Genomic DNA, 21,272 nt, shown 5'->3' with positions numbered 1-21,272 from the left:
AGAGTCAGTGCTCTCTCATGTCAGTCTTTCCTTTGTCCCCAGTGTAAGAATGAATAACACCCATCACTTCCTCTTGACAGCACAGTAGACAGACCTTATTACATAATCAGCACGCGTACCCTGAAGGATTGAGAGCAATGGTGTAGATGGTGATCTCGGTTAAAATGGCAGCACCGAGACACTCAGTAGTACTCAACCTCCCGATAGGACTAGCATGGTCATCCCCGTTATCTCACTGCCATTGTGCCTCCTGTCAGGAAAATTGCACTGTGGAGGAATTCACCTAATTGTAATTGCAAACAGTCACTAGGCAATCATAAACTAAATTCATCTCTGCATATAGAAAAAAGCTATAAGCTGTTTTTATTACAATGCAGGCTCATGCATAGTTTCTTTGATGGCTTAGGTTTTTACTTGAAATCAGCTTTTGGAGTTCCTGTTAACATGAACTCATGGTGATTATATTAAATATTTGAGCAAAGGCATTTTAAAAGGATGTATGTGTAATTCTGTGACTGCTTTAAACAACTCTCAGTGTAACTTATGCCCAGAAAGTGACATGTGTGTGGAGTGTCAATGATCTACTCCAATTCTCAGTTACAGGTAAAGTCACGCCGAATAAAGAAGTTACATACATGTGCATGATTTGTAAAGTGATGGAGGAGTTTTTGGAAAGTCTGTTGTCATTTGTCACTATGGCTTCTTGAATATATGAACCACCCATGGGTGATAATGAGAATTTCTCATGATGTGTCACTTAAAGAATTATAAATACCATAGCTTCGGTAGTCTCTAAATCACATTTAGAAACTTGGCACCACCATAGTTTTCCCAAACAGTTGTACAGGTTGTGTTCTAGAGAGCCTGCATGAGCTCATTCAAGTGGATGTCTTTCGGATGCACACACAGCAAGCCCTGAAGGGAAGTCCTAGTCCACCGGGCAGAAATCCCTGAGCTTCATTTCCTTGGTCAGAATAGTAAGCCAGGGAAATGGGCTTGTTGCCTCTGTGTGACTTGCCACGGGAAGGTCCTGACAGAGATCTCCATTCTCTTTTTCTGATAAGAGGTCTAATGAACGCATCAGGTAGAACTGTCAGGTCTGAGCAGGTCTATGTCCAGCTGCTTGCTGAGTCGCCTTCGCAGGTGAAATTGATGACTCTCCCTACCTCACAAGTTGAATGTATGTGCGCTCACATAGCCTTTGCCAAGCCTCATGACTACTCGGTTACTACAGCATGTTGGGGAGCTGGAAGAAAGATCTTTATAATAAGCATTGGGCACCCTATTTTGTTGAAAGGGAGTAACACTTCTAAAAAGTATTTGTGTGATGAAATTCCATCTGTAAAATTATGTTACTACTACTGGCGTTTTAAAATTTGATGTTTATAATTTAGAAAAGCTTAAGTAGTCAGGAACATAAACTGCAGGTAAACTCATATATGCAGGTAGTATTTTAACTTAGTGAGAAACAACACTAGAAACATCCGTTTGGGTTAGCCTCCATTGGGTCACATGATGGGGTCAGCTCCTTCACACAGCTCCATTACCTTACCTCTCTGGAAGTGTGGACACCATGCTCACGCGCCCCCACAGTGGACCGTTGCAGTAACTGGAATGGATTGCAGAGTCGGAAGTTGAGGATGTCGCTTGTACGTGTCTTCATTAACATTTGCAGAGTGGATTCTTAGAGATGCAAGTTCAGATCATGGAGTTATTCCATGAGAGGTATGACTGAAGTTGAATAGGTTTTCTATTAATTAATGTTTCTATATTGGTGCTGAGCAAAAAGGAGCCATTATTCAGCTAATTGAGCATGTTTTGGGTTGGAACATTCGTATTTTCCTTAAACATTACTTTGTTATGGGAAAGCAGGGATCCTTAAAGACTGCACTGGAGGTGAACACTTTAAAAGGCTCAAGTTGCATTATTTAGTGTATTTTAGAAATGTGTTTGTTTAAGAGATTAATGATTCCATTTCCATGACTTCTCCCTCTGCATTTTTTTCCTTCCCTCCAGTGCTGTGCTTTGATTCTGGGTTACAAATGTTTTAAGATGTTCCTAAACTCCGTAGAGAGCCCACAGGTTTCACTTGCAGAAATAGCATTGCATCCACTGAAGTTATTCTTGATGATAAAGTTATTTCTTTATCCAGCAGAGCCTAGTCCTCCCTGGTCTTACGCTTTTGGCTGCGTGAGTTTGGAGAATGTTGCTATTTCCATTTGTTGGTGGAAAGATGAAACGAACTCTCTATGACCAAAGGCTATCACTCAGATATTGGCTTGGAAAAGTCCCCGTGAGGCTGGAAATGCATCTTTCTCCCAAGTGAACCTGGCAGCTCTGAGCTGCTGCCTTCGCTGTGCTTCTCCTCCAGAGAGACTCCCGTGTAAGCTGCCCACACCCAGGTGAAAGGCAGACCCTTGTAAATGCCCTTGAAATTTCCTGTGGTAGAGAAGTCCTACAGTATGATTTTCCCATTGTACTTTCCCACTTTTCCAAAGCTTAGACCTGACTTGTGTTGTGCACAGGCTCATAATTAGGTAATTCATCAATAGTAGTGCTCGTCTCCCTTTTTTGCACAGGCTCTCACTATGTAGGTCAGGTTAGCTAGGAACCTGATATGTAGATTAGGAAGACTTGGAACCCACAAAGATCCGGGCCCCTGCCTCTGATGTCTAAACGCTTAGACTAAAGGTGAGTGCCATCCAAACTGTTTTTTATGTCAACTTTTTTTTTTATTTTGTGCATTTACATAATCATCTGTGCTGAGATCAGCTAGGCCTGACTGAAACAGAACTGGTGTTTTAAGTGATGGCAAGCCAAGGTTGGTTCTTGATTACGTTAGAGGGGAAAGTATGTCTTGCCAAAGTTGGAACATAGTCCCCAAGCCTGCAAACTCTGGCAGGCAATTAGTGGGCCTGAACTGAAGGTTTCTTTTGGGTGTAGGTGCTTGTGTGTGCACTTGTACATGGGAGAAAGAGTGAAAGAGATACCCATCCATAGAATTCTAAACCAGTGCTGTGGTTGTTAGCTAGGGCAAGATACACACGGCAGGCCTTCAGGCCCTCTCTAGAAGCGGCCTGTTGGGAAAACCTCCTTGGAAGTGAGTCTCACATGGCTTCCTATTACCTGAATGATGTTCTATCCTTACTTACAGCTTATGATTCCTCACGAGAAGTGTGCTTTATACATTTCAATTGCTTTGGAAATTGGAGCCCTGCAATGTACCACTCCGGAAAATAAATGGTCGTATTAACTTTTAGCAAATGCCACCTCTTTGGTTTGAATTGGTTTAGAAAGCATTTTTTTCCTGGTTTGTTACCGTACCACGTTGTTTTCGGCCTCCTCTCATCACTGACCAGCTGGCTTGTTGGTGAATAGAGTTGTAGGCCCCTTGCCATGTTTCATGTGAGGTCTTGGCTGGGTGGCAAACAGGCAGCCTGTAGCCAGTGTCAGCAATTCGGGAGGAATTGGCACCAGCAGTGTCCCCATTAATTTCTGTTTGTCACATGCTGTCATGCAAGTTACACCAAAGAGGAAATGACCGTTAAAAAAAAGGTACGCTTGTGACACTGGGTCCCCTCCAGACATCCCGAGGTTAAACAAGTGGATACAATTAGTTCTACAGAGACAGCTGCAGGGAAGGGAAAGCCTAGACCAGGACCCACAGCAATGTATCTGTCCTGTTAGCAAGGAGTATCAGCTGTCAACATCTGCCATATTTTAACCCCTTCAAAGGAACCAGTGAATTAAGGGAGCTATTATCCCACACTGTTGCTGGGTCATTATCGATCATAGTGCCTTGTGAAATTACCACTTGCGCTGCTGCCTCGTGCAGGATTTTGTCTTTGGAGAGGTGGTTTTATATTTTTGCTAGGAGTAAAGTGGCTGGCACAGAGTGAAGGGAAGTGGACTCTTGGGAAAGTACTGTCACATGGAAGTAGCTTCGCGCACACTAAACTCTTCTTAGTTCACGCTAGAATAGTTGAAACCGGCTTGCTCCAGGCAGCTTCCATTTCCACCGTGAGAGGTGTTTTCTTGCTGACTGTCGGTCAGACTGTTTTTGCTGACTGTCTTCACCAGGACCTAGGACAGCTTTTCCAAAGCAGGGAAAAAACCTGTGGAAAATGAGAACCAGTTTCAGGAGAGAAAGGCCACTGAATATGATAAAAAAGTCGTAAGCCTAAATAGAGGCTTCCAAAAACTGTTGTGGCTTTTTGTATGTTTAAGATTGAGATGATTAAGCTGCTGTTACAGATCGAGTCCTGACCTACCTCTCTGTAAACACATGCCAGCTTGGAGTGAACCTGTCTCGGACAGTGTGACTGCCAGCACGGAGGGACACGTGAATGAGATGAGTGGAATTGTTGAAGCACACTCATTAGAGCTAACCTTTAAAGTTTTCAGACGAGGAGTGAGGATGGTTTCTTGCCATAATTTAAGTTCTTTTAAAAGAATCAATAGGATGTTTATTTGAGTGATTGCACCCAAAGATGGAAACCCTGCGAAGAAGCTTGATTTTCATTGTATTCTTATTGTTTATTGCAGATGATTTGACACCATTTAAAATCATTCAAGGGGCCAGTAAAATGGCAAAGTATGGGTTAAAGCATTTAGTGAATGAGCTCATAGCCTGATCTGTATCATTGTTTAAAAATAAAAAAAGATGTTAGGGGCAGATCTTTAATCTCATCACTTCAACCCCAAGATGGGAGTGAGAGACAAGAGAATTTCCCTGGAAGGCTGGCCATCTTGGGTATTCAGGTCAGCAGAAACAAGAGAGGCCCAGACTCAGCGAACTGAAAGGTGAAAATGGACTCCCCCAAGTTGTCCCCTGACCTCCACATGCAACACCAGAGACAGTGTCATCTAATGCTACGTGAAAGAATTTGCACCAACCAATGAGAGTGTGGGGGATTTGTCAGTCATGAACGTCAAGGCTGTTCTCATCCTGTAGCCTCATCTAGTCCGTGAGAGAAGCCTGCGACGGTGGGGACCATTTTTAAAGGATTTCGTTAGAGGCGGAACTTAAAGTCAATTCACACTGATCACAGGCTAAGTTAGCAATCTACGCAACATCAAGAAGTGAGACAGACCCACAGACTGGAGACAGGCAGCCTTCCTGAGTCTGGTCTGAAGCAGTTCTCCGTGGCCCCTGTGGACTGAGATTCGCTGATTTCAGAAAACCATTCTTCTGTCCAGTTTTATCTAACACACTAATTTTACCTTAAATACTAGGCTTAATTTAAACATCAGTGTATGGATTTGGAGAACCCTGTTGGGTATTTAAAATTCTTTAAAGATTTAGACCACAAAGTAAAACCATTAAATGTGAACTCACATGAATGTATGCTCTGTCCCTACTTAAGGGCTCTCTCCTTGCCCTTTGGAAGGTAGACTATATATAATTTTTCTATTACTCATGTCATTAAGCTCTAATTTTAGGATAATCAGTAATTGGCTTTGAAGTATCTAAGCTCAGGTGCACATTAAAGCATAAAGTTTAGAACACTAATAAATGCCACAATTTGATGTTCAGAAGTGGATTTATACACTGTAAATAGATTCTTATTTCAGTTAAGTATGAAAACAGATGGGAAATAGATTTATAATGCTTGCTGGATATTTAAATAGGACGATTTTCTTGGAATTGTAGCTTATGCCTGATCCTAACATCTGTCCAGAGCTATCTAGCTACGGATTGGAATTCTTACCTGCAGACTGTGTGGGCTGTAGAGGAACAGCCACAAGAGAGAAAATACCCACCAAGCAATAGTGCTGAGACAATTAGACAAAGCACACTGGCGTGAACTTTCTGGAAAGACCCCAAATCATTACTAACAACTGTGGTATTCAGAGTAATGACATCAGTCATGGTGTACCACTCCGGTCGTCACGTTGTCCTTATGGAACTCCATAAAAATTCTCCTGTTTTGCCATTAATTAATAGTGACTACATTTAAAAAAAATGGCTTATTTCATTGAAGACACTTGTGCTAAACATGCCAGCTCAGAACTCTTGTCTAGCTGCATTAAGTTTGTAATTGTCGAGTTCTCGTGGGAAACGAGGATTGGACGGGATTTGATGTAGATTTCATTTCAGTTCACTTCAAGTTCTAATGACTCACTGCATCCTTTTCCCCGGAACTTTGCCCTCTGAGCTTGCGCCTCGTGAATCAATATGCGTGACTATGTTCATAAGCAGTGTGATGCTTCAGCCTCTCTGATGTCACTGAAGACACTGTCTTCTCCACAAGGTGAAGTCAAATTAATGCTCCTTATGTGTTTATATCCGGATTTGGCTCCTTAAGTTCTGAGGGCATCTTCTCAGGCCCTTAAGCTGGACTGTTCTCGTGCAGTTGGGTCGTAGTATGGTGCTAGTTTTACAGGAAGAAACATATGACATTAATCACTAATTAATGATTTGCCCAAGTTCACACAAGTTAAGACCCAGGCGGTAAACTTGACTCTTGCACAATCTACTAGACTGTTTTCATCTTAGCCCCTATAGTAGAATTAAGTACAATTTATATATATGTCAATGTGAGTAAGTCCCATTTATATAAATGGTTTTAGCATTTAATACCCTCTGGACCATTAAAGTAATTTTACTTTTATGGTTATAATTATTATAAGTCCCTAAGTGAGAAATGAAATGAAGACAGATGCAGCAAATTTTATTGTTGTCAATACCTGCGGCATCCATGACAGGATTGAGAAACAAAGGATGGTTCCTTAACTTTTGACTCTGTTCCTTTATACATTGTCTTTCCTTGGCACCCCTGAAACTGTACCTAGAGTTGGGGAGAACATCGTCTATATGCAGATCTGCTGCTCAGGAATAGACACGGCACTTTTTTCTTTTTCTGAAATGACTTCTTGTTCTGTTAGACCTGTAAAGGGAACGCGAAGGAAAGTCAAAAGGATCAAAGTGCAGATGGCCCTCTAGGGGATGATAATTCCTCTCTCTCTCTCTCACACACACACACACACATATTCTTAAAAGAAAAACAAAGCCAGCGGTAGTGGCAGGTCTTCTGGGGTTGGAGGCCAACCTCATCTACAGAAGCGAGTTCCAGGACAGGCTCCAAAGCTACAAAGAAACCCTGTCTCAACAAACAGACAGACAAGCAAGTTCTCACTAAGTAGCCTAGGCCATCACCCAGTTCAGGGCTCCCTACCTCTGCCTTCCAATCCCCCAAATGCCAGGGATTCCAGGTTATAACAGGCCTGGTTCCGTGCTCCTGATAGACAGTTTACATGTGGCCGTCCTTACTTTACCATTCCAGCCCCAGCTCAAGCTGGAAATTTTGAGATTTGCCTATTGAGATCAAAAAGTTGCCAAACTAAGCAAAACTGGGGTGATCATTGTCAGACTCCCCGGAAACCGTTTCTTAAGACTTGAAAGTATACTCTAAGCAGAAAGCAGTGAAATTATAAAATGTACACGTGGAGGTAACTTTGGATTTGAATATCTCTACCTTCTTACATAACCTGGAGCCGTCAGTAAGTTACTAGAAGTCCTACAGTTAGCAGTAATGTTAGTACTAAAATCTATTCTAGACATCAGACTTTCTATAAGCCATAAAAGGCAATTTTGTTCTCATTTCCTTAGGAGTGTTTTCAGTAATAAAGGTCTGTACTTAACGTGATTTGTTACTAGCTTGAACGAATTGCTGTACCTACTTTGCACATTCCCCTGAAAGCAGTGTTAAACTTCATCTTCACTTTTTGCTAACCTAAGTCAGAATCGGTAACTGGTGGGTGTGGGTGTGTTTGTTCACACGCACTAGAACTTCATTCTTAACATTGTACTCTTTGTTTATGCTCCAGATAATTAGCTCCCTGGCAGTTTTTAGCCATTCCTGCTCATATTTTCAGGTGAAGATATACATCAAATCAACACGTGCCTTTCATTGAATTCTGCAGACATTTGCCAAGCATCTTACTCATGATTCACTACACCATCACACCACAGAGAGGGCTAAAAATAAGACAAACCTTTTGTCTCCTTACACAGAGCCAAGTTGAAAAGACTTTTTGTTTGTTTGTTTGTTTTGTTTTACAAGAACAGGGTTTCTCTGTGAAACAATCCTGGCTATCTTGGAAGTCCCTCTCTAGACCTGGCAGGTCTCAGACTTATGAAGCTCCACCTGTCTCTGCCTCCAGAGTGCCTGCATTAAAGGTGTGCTCCACTACTGCCTGGCCAGTCTAGAACACTTAAGCTGAAAATGAAACCTACTTTTTTTAAACCAGAAAAAGATACATGGCAAGTACTGCAAGGAAGGAGACAGTTTCCTGTGAGACATGTGGAGGAGCCCAGAGGAGGCTGAAAGGACCAAGGTTACAGGTGGCCTCATGGGAATGAGTATCTCCCTGCGAGCCCTGCAGAATTTCAGGTTGGCTCTGGACACTGGCATTATTTTATTTTCTCAGTTGATCTTTAGTTATAGATCATGTATCTTTTATCTCAGGGGACATTAATTCCATTGGCCTGGAAAGGGGTGGCTGGTGGGATTATAATACTCACATGACAGCCCTCATGGGGTTTTCAGTTAAACATCATGCCAACCAGATTATACTAAACTGTAATACTGTTTTGATACTCCCATAATCCAAAGACCCAAAGGGGGAATATCTTATATTCGTTTATCTAATTGGTGTAATTGAAAGTCCCTGGCAACATGACACTTTGTTAATAGTGAGCAAGTAAGTCACTTAAGTTCACCGGAGCTTCAGTTCTCTATCGTAGAACAACTATAAAAATGTGTAAGTCACAGGCACTGAACTGTATAGATAGATGTGTGCACAATCTGCTGTCCTGATGATGAAAGACATTGTGGATTTTGTAGTTGCCACAGCGTTGCTTCAAATGTCAGAAATCCTAGTGCTGCCCTAGTTGCTCTCTCTGGTGATTGCCTGGATCTTCACATTGTCTAAAGTGAAGTCAAGTACGTTTTGTGAAGAGGTCTTCATGGTTTGCCAGTGTTACTTCATCTATTTAGTGCCCATAAAACCTGTTTTCCTCCCCGATAGTCCTTTGTTCCATTACTTTCCTGCTGATAATATATAAGAGTTGTTTAACTTGCTATTAAAAGTCTTCAGTCCTCTGAAAGGTCAATCCTATAAACTTTTATTATAAAGTGGCTAATATAGAACACAATATGCCATCATAATAAAGGGAGTTCATGTTAAGAATTTTCCATTGCACATTGGAACACTTTAAAAGTAAAAGGCCTAGGAATGACATAGTTGTATTAACATTGTACACTTTCCTTCAGATTTCAGTCATTGTGTTTCCTAGATGTCACCGACCAAATAAATGCTAATTTAAAATACTCTAATATTTGATGTTTTAAGACGTAATAGATTTATTGGTATGTTTAAGGTGAGAGCCATGTGAATTCTAGGTTTGCAACTAATTTGTTCTGTGAGTCCTTATGCTGAATGTGTGTGTGAGTGTGCTAGAAGATCCCAGCTTATAAGGAAGTAGAACAAACACATAAGGCCATGTGGGTGCTGCAGGAAGAGAGGAAGAAAACAGCACTGACTTTGTGAAGGGAAGTGACCATTTCAAAGACTGGGATGATACTATTTTGAGTGACAGACCTTCAGTACAGGCTATGATTTAGAAGCCATGATTGAGTTTTTGCTTGTTTCCATATGGGAAGATAGTACTCATCTGGCATCTCCAGAGAGATCTGCATGGTTTTGTGGAGGTGCTGAGAAATGATGGCAGGGCATTGCAGCTGTCGTAGGAGAATGCTCAACAAGATTAGTCAAGGAACAGTGAGCTCACGTAAAGACTCACAACAGAAGATTTGCCAGAGAGAATGAGAGCAGGAGTTAGTGTGAGTGTGTCTTTGTTGAACACATGGAGACACGGAAAATTATGAAGATAGACTTGAAAGTTGGTTATTCCTTGTCTAGAGGAAAAGAAAAGTAGGTAATTAGAGAAAAGAATCGCCTGTTTAGGAAAGTTGTTGATTTGGTCTTGTGAATTTAGCCTAAAATGGGGGGTTATATATGAGGTTACTCTTTGGCTGAACCCCAAGAACTTTTAGGAAAGACCCTACATTCTAGAAAATGGAAATGTTTTCTTTTTATAAAGGCAGGTAAGGCTAGCTCTGTAAAATACAACCTAGTAAAGTTGGTCTTGGGTTATGAAGAGATTAGGTTATGACCATGGAAAAAACAATAAATTGTGCTGGGAGAGGTGACAGCTCAGTAGAAAAGCACATGCTTAGTTGTGTGGGACCTTGGTTTGATCCCCCGTACTGTCTAATGCAAACAGACTATCACTGCATGTAAGAAGGTCCCCCAGAGTCACTGCAGTCAAAGAAATGAAGTAGTGTAGTGCGGTAATGAATGTCTCCCATCAACTGATACACAGAAGAAAAAAGAGTTTGTGGAGCCAATAATTTGGATGTTCAGAATGTAGAGAGCCTAGTGTATGAATATGTGTGCTTAGCGTGAACACGTGGGTATTATATTCTTCTTAAATATGCCATAAAAGCACAAACTGAAGGCCTGGCAATGCTAAGCAGGTGACTAACAGTATGTCTGAGGGGACTCTAAACTGATCAAAAACGTCTGCTTAGTCAGAGGCCAAGAAAGTGTAAAGGTTCAGGAAACATGTGGAAAAATTAGCAGTTTCCAATGGCCAGGAATCCAGATGGAGCTGGAAGGAATCAGGGGAGGTAAAATTCAGTTACGCAGTCCTGACTACTCAGGGTTTGGTTGTCGGTTTGTCTTCATGTTGGGTTTTCTGCCTGTCAGATTTTATGCGGTTCATTCTTAGCAGCCGTTAGGTTCACAGTTGCTGTGAAAGGCCCTACTGATTTGGCTTTCATTTTGAAACATTCTAAACAATTAAATTAAGAAAGAATTTAATTTGGTGGTGAAAAATGATCAGTGGTGAAAAGCAACTTGCTTCTCTTGCAGAGGACCTGGGTCGGTTCTCAGCACCCACATGGCAGCTTGCAACTTGAATTTAGGAAATCCACCACCTTCTTAGGGAATCCACCACCTGCTTTCTGCTGGTTTCTATAGACAGAAGGCGTGCGCGTGGTACACACACATGGTGCAAACAAACACTCAAACGCACAAAATAATGCTTTTTAAGAAGAGTCTAGAAAAAAACCCAGATACATATGTCAGTATTGTTTATGTCAAGCATGGTGACACAAGCCAGTAATCTCAACACATGGGAAGCAAAGATGGGAGATGTTGAAGACCATGATGGTCTACATTGATATCCTATTTCAAATAAAATAAATTAATAACTAAAATATGGCCAAACAGATTATTTTATTGTCTTTCAGAACCGTCTTTTCCCTTTACCATTGTATCAGATAACCTAGCAGACGCACATAACCTTGCCTGTATAGGCATATGCCTTTTTCTAGTGTTACACTAGAATTTAGAAGTTAATGTGTCACACTTAAGGTTTAGTCTTTTTCACTCTTTAACTTATATGTTAAAATTGCCCATCTTTCTAATGGCTTCTTATTTTGTGGGTATATTGTGTTAGAGCTTTCCATTTTTGTAATGAAATACCTGAGATACAGAGTATAAGTAGGAAAGGCATATTTGGCCATAGCTTTTGAGGTTTCAGTCTATGAGTCTATTGCTGAGGCCTGTAAAGAGACATGTCACTGCATAGCATGGTGGTGCTAGGTGTCCACTTCTGGTAACCTTCAAATAGAGAGGAAGGGCAGGCTGGAGAGGTGGCTCAGTGGTTAGCAGCTCTCCCAGAGGACACGTTTTGGTTCCCACTTGACAATTCACAGCCATTTATCAGCTGAGTTTCAGGAGATGCACTGCTGTGTTCTAGCCCCCATCAGACTCCCTGCATGGACATCCTGTACATTGCTCACAAGGCCACTCCCATTCTGGTACCTTCCAGTAGGGTTAAACTGAAGACCAAGTCAACATCAACACACTGGCTGTTAGGATATCTCAGATTGAAATTAGTGGATATAGAATTTATTTTCCATTGGTAAATATTTGAGGTATTTTCCTGAGTTTGTTGTTTGTTTGTTGTTTGATTTTGTTTTTTATGTCTTTAAAACAAGGTAGCACTGAACCTCTTTGCTTTGACTTAATATAAGCTTGAACTGTTGGGTCTGTGGGGTGAGTTTCCAGAGATAGAATTATAATAATGACATTTTTAGAACAGTGTTCATTCCCATGCGTATGTATTAATGGATGGACAGATTGATTGGTTGTTTTTCCCTTGTGTTGGAACCAAGCAGATGTTGGCTCTTCTTTGACCCTCTAGGATCCACCCTTCCCCCATGTGTGTTGGCTCCAGGCAAGACACCATTGTTCTCTATAGTCTGTGTCATTGTTAGCTCATTCATGACACAAACTTAGGGTGAATGAAAATGGATTTACTCCAGGGGTGTCTGTGAGAAATAGTAACATAGACAGCGTACCTGAGGGAAAGATAAAATGCAAGTGGCTAGGGAGTTGCCTACTTGCCTTCTTAGGGTCCAGGAAGAAGAAGAAATGTAGAAACAAGAAAGCCTCATGAGCTCTTTGACAGCATTGTGCCTACTGTGCTCTGTGCTTGTTGAGTATGGCAGGGCTGGAGACTCTGCTTGTGTAGAGAATTGTCTAAGACTTGCTCAAGTAAGTCCTCAAGTTACATGGAGCCAGATATGATGCACTGATTGGAAGACGTGTGCATGTTGGGGGGGGGGGGTTATAAAAATGGAGGGAGCATTATGGGAAGATGAGGAATAGTGCTGCCAAAGGACCAAGACTGTGGCATCTTCAGTGCTTAGTACCAGATTCAGAAGAATGGCTAGGAATGCAACAATGTGTTAGGGACCAGCTGGTTTAAGTTTGAGTGCCCCACCCCAGCTGAGGAGCTATTGGCAATGTATCACTGCAGGGAGAGGAGAGCGTCTTCTCTAAGAGTGTACCCCCTGGTAAGTCAGCCGCAGTCCGGTGGGAGGCCCCACATCCATGAATCTTTGAGCAGCATAAATTAGGACTGTATGGATTAAAAATAAAATAGAGGCCACAAGATTAGATAGGTTGGGAATAGTCGGAGAAGGGAAATGGGAAAATGTGATCAAAACACACTGTACAAATTATCAAAGAACAATACAAAATACCTTAAAATACAAAAATTAAAATTTAAGAACAGAATGAGCAATAGAGGGACTTCTGTATGAGTTAGGCTACCTTTAGAAATATCATTCACATTATAGAAGGAAATATAAAGATGGCTAATTTAAATATGGGAGCTAGGTGTTTTGAAATGCTATTGTCATGTTTGAGACAAAAGATACTAGCAGCTTGATTACATTGTGTAAAAGGGAGAGAAAAGGCAAATGCTTCTATTTGAAAGTAATTTAGAAGCTCTCATGACTGACGTAGGTAATTGTGAGAATTTCTGAATCCACCATTTAATAAATTTTAGTATACTTTTGTATACAATAAGAAATAGAGACTGAAGAACAAGTTTTGATAGAGTCTTTTAGAAAAGAAATCATTTTGGTACAGATTGGGCTTGCTATTATAGTGGAATATTCTAGACAATGTATCAGGAAGCATTGAAATGTGTACGTAGCTGAATCCCAACAGCTATTATTACTTGAATCCGTGAGTGACAAGTGAAATGGCAGAGGCAAGATTTGGATTCAGATGTGTGTGTGTGTGTGTGTGTGTGTGTGTTCCTTATAATAAAACCCAGGGTCTTCCATGTACCAGGCAAGAACTCCGCCACAGGGATAAGTCCCCAGGGCTTGGTTTCTTGAAGTCAGGTCTCACTTTGTTTGCTCAGACTGGCCCTGAAGTTTGCAGTCCTCATGCCTTAGCCTCTCCAGGGCTGCTGTAATTGATAGGAACCACTCTACCCAGACCCTAAGATAGTTTTGAGATATGCAGATGCAAATGAAAGTAGACAGGAATACAGCAAGAAGTTGAATGTGGTGGCCGTGGTAGATAACAGAAAAGGAAATTTACGGTCGACACAGCGAAGGAGATACCAAAAGCTCAAGTGAAGCTAAAGCTTTCCTGTAGGCTTTTGTCTCTGTTTTTATTTGTAGAAATAAGGAGGGCAAGTGGTTCATGATTCATGTAGGAAGAAATGGAAACAGTTTCATGATACTGAGAAAGACAGACAGATACACACACACACACACACACACACACACACACACACAGAGAGACTTGGAGCTTAAGGTGGACCCAGGAAGTTTGAAAGCAAGGGAGGCATATTATGGAAAACAATCAGTTCTAAAGGTTCAGAGCTCAATTTAGGGAACGACACTTGCAAACATCAGTAGCACCTGGTGGGTAGATGTGCCTGCACCCTCTAAGACTCCTTTCCCTGGCCTCTTCTTGTCCTGAAGCCAGCGTTCAAGGTAGCCTGCCAAGTCCTTGTCATCCAGTCCCTGATTGTTTATGCTGGCCCGAAAATCCCCTCCGATTCTTGGCCCCTGTGCTCTTCCTGCCTACATGTGACCACCTGCACCCTCTTCCTGTAGAATCAAGAGGTTTCTAGTGAAGAGGGCATGGCTCTCCTCCCTCTGGGCTCTCTCCTGCAGCAGCACACACCGAAGGCTGCTGAAGGACCACATTTTCTTTGGCATCTCCATAAACAGCTCTGTAGGCTGCACTACCCCAGCACAGATAATGTGTGCAGATGTGTTGATGGAAAGAGGACAGATCTCCTCCCTTGCTGTGCCAGCCTCTCACCACTGCAAGATTGCCTTTGCTTTTTCAAGTGAAAAGGTACATTGTGGTAAGCGCTTTTTTACAACGCTTAATTTAAAAAAACCCTTGTGAAGACCATTTTTTGACCAAATGAAGCTAAGTGTTCTTTTCAGAATCCTCTCTTGCTCCTCTCCTCCTCTTTGCATTGGGAATGCACACAGGTCGGCATTAATAGATAACATAAGGAAATAGCATAACTGTTCTAGTTATTATTTGTGAAACTGCAAAAGCAACCAGAGTTAATTACATAAGAAAACTTACCTGAATTTCCCCGCAGTAGTGTGTGTGTGTGTGTGTGTGTGTGTGTGTGTGTGTGTGTGTGTGTGTGTGTGTGTGGTGTATGTCTGTCTCACTGTTCGGTAAAATTTAGTATATGGGTGTTGACCTGTAAGAGCACTCAAGACAATTTGAAACTTCCTTCTCAACCATTGGAGAACCTCAAAAGTTTTTTCTAAGAATGAGTTAAAAAACAATGTACCTTAGAAAGCTGGGTTATTTATCAAAGAGACAGAGCCTCTGCTCATTAAATAATAACATAAATTTGAAGATCCTTGTAGACCTAAAACTAGCAGTCTGTAGGAGTTTCAAATTAAGTTACAGGCCACATGACAATTGATTCAATAAACACTAAACATTACAAGTTCTGGACTTCAGTGTGGGCACAGTTGTGTTTGTAGATCTTAATAAACAAGGGTTGTAGGAAGATGGGATGCTAAGGTGCCATTGGAGAGAAGCAGAATGGCTGTGTGTTGCCAAATACCCTTGCTAATGGTGATGGTGGAGCCTTTGATTTAACGACTCCACTCTGAACCCATTCCTCATGCTGAGAAGTTCTTTACCACTCTACAAAAGAGCCTTGTTCACACTTTAGAATGAGGAAACTGAGACTAGATGTTGGAGGATGTGATGTTATCAAGCTCTCAAAAGGCATTCCAGTGTAGTTAACCCATGAAAACGCGAAAGCCACATCTGTCGTCATGATCGCTTTCATTACTCTCTTTTCAGTATTCTGGCTCATGCTCTTAATGTATTATACCCAAAGCATATTAATAGCTCCTTCACCTTCTGTTTATCCCACATGCTAAACTATCAATAACAACAACCTAGTTTTTTGTATTCCTTACCCACACTGACTGTAAGATGTGACACTGTAAAGTCCCCGTGGGAAGGCTGGAAGTGTGGCACCACTTAGCAGTGTCTTTCTGGTGAGACTGTGGCTGGTTCTAAACTCCCAAGGACCATGCTTTGCTAAGTCCCTGTCTGCTAGTGTTCTCTTTCCCACAGCAGACTGAACCCTAGCCCGCTACCCAGATGGCTCAAGTGCTCCTTCATCCTCATCACTTACAAGAGCACCTGTGTCCTCTGTGGTTCTTATCACAGACCAGCCTGAAGTGCGTAGGTACAAGCTCACATCCTCTACCCTCATTAAAGTAAGACTTCCTTGGCCCCTGTCTCTGGGTGCTTCTGTGTAACATTGCCTAATGCAATATCTTATACATTGTAGGGACTCTTAGTTCTCTTGAAAAAAATGGCAGCTGGTTATATGTGTGTAGTTTACAATATATTAAATACTTCAGTATATAATATTTCAACTTAATATGTATAAAAATAAACATTACATTATATAATTTAGAACTTATATCTCCCTTTGGCTTTTTTTCTTTTTGTGGCTTGGAAACAAAGCTCACAAAAATACAAGTGACCAGCCTTAGTTTATATGGCTAGTAAGCACAAGTTCATAACCAAAGCTTTTAGCTTTGAATCTTCTGTGTTTTTGTTCATGGGTTGGGGTGGACAGGAGGTAGAAGTAAGGCGAGCACCTTCTGCCATACTCCTCTTACCAAGGAGGAAAGTGCTTCCGAGGTGCCGTGAATGGAGCTAGAATTGTCCTGATTGTCTTGGACCATCGTTTGTGGCTGTCCACTACAGTGTCCTCTGCAGAGGGCAGATGGCTAGACAATCTTCTCGTGGATACTGACTTCTGGTGCACACTACCTCATTTAGGAGGGAAGTGTGAAGTGGAGGGGAAGTCTCAAAAGAAGGGATTGAGAAGAAGAACAGTGAAAGAGAAGGCCCTTTGTCAGAAACAACTGCTGAAATGCCTGACAATTATCTCTTTAGGGGTACGCATTGAAATGGGGAAATTGTCACAGCGTGTTCATTTTTTTTAAAAGTATCACAACACAGTGTATATAAAAACCTGAATCATTTGGTCACTGACCAGCAACCTGAACACCTGCACTTCTTGTTTATGCAGTGCTTAGTTTTATATTCTGCTCTGAAGAAGTTATAACTAGCATTGCATACTTGTAGTTTCATTTCCCAATGGCTTTTCATAGATAACAGCCATCTGATGAGGTAATGGTTTCTTCTTCCAGACTGTCCATTTATGTCATTGTTTTGTCCCATGAACGTTCGCCAGTGACATTGTGAGTTTGGCTGGAAATGAGTTTCTTGTCTTGTCTGCTTTATTGAGTCTCAGCAATTTCACCACTTCTAGAGAGAAGGTAATGGAGACTATAAACTGCTATGTGGGTAATAAATTTATACACAAAAATAGCCGCTCATGTTCTGCTTCTGTCCATTTAATTGAAGCAGTAGAGAGCCAGTGCTTCCAGTGCAGTCTCAGGACTTGGTTTCTACTGAGGCGCTTTGAGGTGACCTTCCACCTTCCCTAGCTCTGTCTTTCCCTCATGCCAGTGACAGGCACTAAGTAGAAGGCCAGTGGGGCAGAACCCAACCCTGCTCTTCTTTGGAACAGTGTTTATGTGTGACTCTTAGAGCCTGTCAATTGCCCACTTTAAATTCATCATTCTTAGAACTTACAAGACAGCCTGAATGTTTTAAGAATCTACCTCAAACCTTCTTCTCACATCTTAAGAACGTGTTGCTCTTTGTGGGTTTGAAGTGTAGCATTCTCTTGTGAACTGATGCGATAAAGCCGGCTTCACTCATGCATGACTGTGTATAAAACGAGTCTCTGAAGATTGTCATCACCATTAAAAATTGATCAGAGAACTCAATAGGAGCAAAGGCCTTTTGAGTTTTGAGTTAAGACAAAAAGTGTCAGCTTGGTGTTGTGACCCTGCACAGGTTTTCCCAGAAAGCGGTGGGCGTGGATGAACCTACCTGATTACTCAAGTGGATTCTCAGTATGGCTTTGGTGTTCTGTTTAATCATGTAATTAACAGTGTTGGACTGCTTGTGGAAAAACTGAGATTTTACAGGTCCTAGAAGTAGATCCAGCAATCCCATCTCTGAGTTTGTATCCAAATGAATTGAAAGTGGAGGTTGCAAGTAAAACTGCATGCCTGTTCAAAGCAGCCTGCTGTCACTTAAATCAACAAGTAGAGGCAGTCTGTGTTCATCGATGGATGAAAGGGCGATAAATAATGCATTTATATACCAAACAGTCTCTAAGGAGCACTGATACATAGCTTATTATGGAGGCTTACTCTAAAATGAGCCATGCCCAAAAGGATTACACACCAGGTTTCTAGAGTAAAATCAAGAGGCAACATAGCTGCCAAGGTTGAGAGGAGAGGAAAGCAGGAATTGTGGTGGTGAGTGGTATAGTTCCAAGTTTGCAAGATGAAACAGTTTTAGAGATTGACTCCCCAGTAACAGGACTGGCTTAATACTGACATACAGTTAAAATGGTCCAAGATGGTAAGTCAGTTGTGTCCTTTACTACAATTCAAAGTGTGTGTCTCAATATTAATAATAACAAAAAACTGATTCCGGAATGACTAGTCCTCATTGATGCGTGAAGTCCACTACTTTCCCTCTGACTTCAACATCTGAAGTTTCTTGGGGGCCCAGGTAATCTTTATCACACCTCCTGTAGCCATAGCCTCCACCTGAGTTCAGTCTGCTGTTACCAGGTTGGCAGGAAAAACCCTGCTTTACGTGACATTCCTGACACTCCTTAGAACAAGTTATTATGCAGATGTAGGGGTGCGAGCTTTCTCTTGGAGGGGCCATTGTCTTGCTGTGTATCTCACACCAGCCTCAAGCTCTGGGTCCTGAGTGTTCAGATTACAGGCAGGTGCCATGGTATCCAGCTCTGAAGGAACCATAATAACATCTTTGCAATGAACATGACTTTCAGGGACCGTGTTGGTGTTCATGGCCCTGGTTACCACCACCTGAAACCATGTTGATGTCTGTGGCCCATGCTGTACAGCCAAAAACTATGTGGAAGTTCATGACCAGTGCTGCCACTGACTAAAGGGCAAGGCAGCTCCTTCTGCCCTGGTATCCATGACTGCAAACTCACCATAGAGAATGGGAGGCACAGTGTCTTCCACCGCCACCCCCTACCCCCAGAAGACACAGTCTAGACACAAAGCCAGTCAAGAAAACTCTGTTTGGTTTTTTGAGTCAGGGTTTCTCTGTAACAGCCCTATCTGTCCAGAAACTAGTTCTGTAGACCTGGTGATCACAGAGATCCTCCTGCCTCTGCTTTCTGAGTGCTAAGATTAGAGTGCATCACCACCGCCGGGCTTTGGAGAGAACTCTTAAAAATTGTGATAGGGATGCTCTTCCCAGCTGATGGCTTCCTTGAGGTGGAGCGGGGAAGGACCAGATTTCTTTAAGGGCTTGGCCACTTAGAGTTTGACCATGACCCAGTGAGTACATGGACAACACAAATTAGACTTGGTATTTTTTCTTTTTTTTCTCCTCCTTTTGTTTTTTTTGGGGGGGGGGTCACAAAGGTGGAGGATGGACCTGGGAGAACTGGGAAGTGAATGTGATTGAGTATATTATGTGAAATTTCCAAGTAAACAATAAAAATATTATGTTAGTAAAAAAGAACATAGCTTACATAAGGAGAAAAATAAGTAGTACTGTCCATAAATTGCATATTATTTTTAATTTTTGAATGAATGTTAGTATATTTTTAGAGATTAACTTTGAGAACATAAATAACCCAACTATAAATAATAAATTAGTGGGGGTATCACCACAATTACTCATTTTAAAACTGCCATTTTTGAGACTAGTCAGAGGGTTTATGTTGGGTATTTCAATATCAGTAAGAATTAACTTGTGCTATCAGTAATTGGAAAATAGGGCCCATCATAAGGCTTTTTTCCGATTAAAAGTTTCAGAAAGATTTTTAGTTTGCTTATTCTTATTTAAAGAAATAAACAGAGTCAACTCCAGAACTCCTAAAAGAAACCTTTGATTTGCAAGCCCTAGAGATCCCTGGAATTCAGACTGAGGTCTGGAGTCTTTGAAGGAGCAGCCAAGGGATGGCCTCCTTGTAGGCCACTGTCACCCAGAGTCAGACTCTCTGCCGTAGGATCCTGTGAAAACACACTTCCTTTCACATGGCTTAGAAAGAAAGAATGTGTGTGTCCCGTTAACCCCTCCCCCTCCCTCCCCCCCCCCCTGCCATGACAGCTCACAACAAGAATAGCTAGCTGGTCAGGCTGTTTGTACCAAACTGTCCTGGATGACTAACGGGAGATGTCTCAAGGTGTGACCTTGAGAGCATGTTGGGCACACCCCTAGGTTCATCAGCTTCTGGATTCATTGCACGGCCACTTGGGACAGGTGAATTTAGATTAATATCTTGAGCTGATTGAAAGTGTCTTATTATACTGTGAGACAGTGGATCTAAAACTTCCTGATACTGCCACCCTTTAACACAGTTCCTCATGTTGTAGTGACCCCCCAATCATAAAATTATTCAAGTTATTACTTCACAACTGAAAATTTGCCACATTTGTGAATCCTCGTGTAAATATCTGTGTCAAGGATATTTGACACCCCCAGGGGTTGCAGCCTACCAGTTGAGGACCTCTGCTGTGTATTGAGATAAAGCATATTGACAATCCTTTGAATTCTTTGTAAAAAACGGTTTCTTGCAACTGAAGCAGATTCTTAATTAAATGATACTGTAGTTCATTCGTTCATATTGTTCTGTAGAGTTGGAACAATGTCTTAATGTGGTTTCTGAGTTTTATAGTGTCTTCCACTACCTCCCCTCCCTCAGACAAGGTTTCCCTGTGTAGCCCTGGCTGTGCTGGAACTATCTCTGTAGACCACACTGACCATGAAACTCACAGAGCTGCCTGTTTCTTCCTCCTGAGTACTGGAATTAAAGGAAGCACCACCATGGTCCAAGTTGGAGTAGTTAATTCTAACATAGACCAATTCTCTCCACATGTCATTAGCATGGACTGAATATGAACAAGGGAATGTGGATCATACTATTTAATCCATGCTTGGATATGATTTTGGCAAGTCACATTATTAGTCTTTAAACGAAGAGCTTGACCTAAGAGCTTGACCTTTTTGTTTAACTATGGCTTTTGACCTATAGGTTTCAACCTCTTTGTTTGGTTACTATAGGTACCAAAACAGCACCAAATAATAATTAATGACGTACCTCAAGAAGGAAGACTACATAGCCACTAAGAGTTATATTGTATAAAGCAAAGTAGAAGAATTTTGTTTAATTTACACAATATTCTCCATAATTCTTTGTTGTGAAGTGAGTGTGTGTGTGTGTGTGTGTGTGTGTGTGTGTA

General features: G+C 41.6%; 1 protein-coding gene across 1 annotated transcript in view; it reads left to right on the top strand.

Annotated features, from left to right (window-relative positions):
• Positions 1-21,272, top strand: part of Cdk6 (cyclin dependent kinase 6) — a 175,907-nt gene that overhangs the window by 63,630 nt on the left and 91,005 nt on the right. The window lies entirely within an intron of this gene.

Source organism: Arvicola amphibius, chromosome 2 (genome assembly GCF_903992535.2).
Source record: "Arvicola amphibius chromosome 2, mArvAmp1.2, whole genome shotgun sequence".
Lineage (NCBI taxonomy): Eukaryota > Metazoa > Chordata > Mammalia > Rodentia > Cricetidae > Arvicola > Arvicola amphibius.
Note: the sequence above shows the minus strand (reverse complement) of the source record. Positions and strands in the feature narration are given on the sequence as shown.